Source organism: Macadamia integrifolia, chromosome 1 (assembly GCF_013358625.1).
Source record: "Macadamia integrifolia cultivar HAES 741 chromosome 1, SCU_Mint_v3, whole genome shotgun sequence".
Lineage (NCBI taxonomy): Eukaryota > Viridiplantae > Streptophyta > Magnoliopsida > Proteales > Proteaceae > Macadamia > Macadamia integrifolia.
In genome coordinates, this window is record NC_056557.1 from 20991901 (window position 1) to 20993134 (window position 1234).

Here is a 1234-nt window from a genome sequence, read left to right on the forward strand (position 1 = left end):
GCCTTAACCGGGCTACGGACATGTTTAATGTTAAACGGGCTTTAACCGGTTTTTAAACGGGCCCTCTTTAAAATGTGCTATTATATTCCGGCCCACTTATGCAAGCCCAAAAAAATGATAATAAATCAATAAATGATACAAAATATAACCATTATTTAAAATGTGAACATGTCTTTACTTTTTAGTTTTTATTCTTTAATTTGGGGGGTAAAATAGGTATTCTACAATCATTAAAGGGTCGGGCCAAGTCGGTGCACAAGAGGCCGGTCTCGGTCGGGCGCCCGACGGTTCAAGTAGCAAAACCGAGACCGACCATTTATAAACGGGCCGGGCTCAAGCCCGACACGTTTAATAAACGGTTCGAGCCGGGCCGATCTTTAAACGGTCGGCCCGATCGATTTACCAGGTTCGGGCCACAAATTGACACCCCTAGCTTACATATGGGTCACCTGGTCTCCTTTGTGGGAAATTTTTTAGCAAAGTGACCCATTTGCTAGCAAACATAACACCTATAGGGGATCATCTGTGATTGTGTTGCAGTAGACCTAGGTGGTGGTGGAGCTTGTCCTGCCTCTAGCTTTCTATGATGATTAGAATCTGCACTAGAATATGTTTCCCTACTAAACCTGCTGGTGCTATAGTCCTTCTTCCTTGTAGAGCTTGGTAGTTTTCCCTCTGCTTGCCTTCAATGGACTTGACATCCTCAACCACTTGGGCATAACTTTGGAGGTACTGGACATAGCCCGATTAGTGGATCTCAATCCTTTCTCAAACCTTTTGGCTTTTGCATGGTCTCCCTTCAAATGATCAGAGGCAAAGAAGAATAACTCTTCAAACTCCTGTTGATACTCCAACACTAACTTAGATCCCTGTTTCAAATCCATGAACTCTATTTCCTTCCTCTCTCACACTATCCAGAAAGTAGTTGTTGTAGAATGCCACTTTAAAATGCTCCCATGTGAGGTTAGGCTATAGAGCCGCTAAGATGGGTTTAGTGGATTTTCACCATGCATTTGCCTCATTCTAGAGTTGATAGTTGGCACACATCAACTTTTGCTCCTCTGTGATGGCCAATACCTCAAATGTCTTATCCATTCCCTCAACCCATGTTGTGGGTTCTAAAGGATCTTGGGCAACTGAAATAAAGAGGCCTAAACTTTTGAAACTTCATCAACTTCACATTATCCATGGACATAGGCAATATGACTCAGCTTTGTAGTGTCATTTGCCTCTA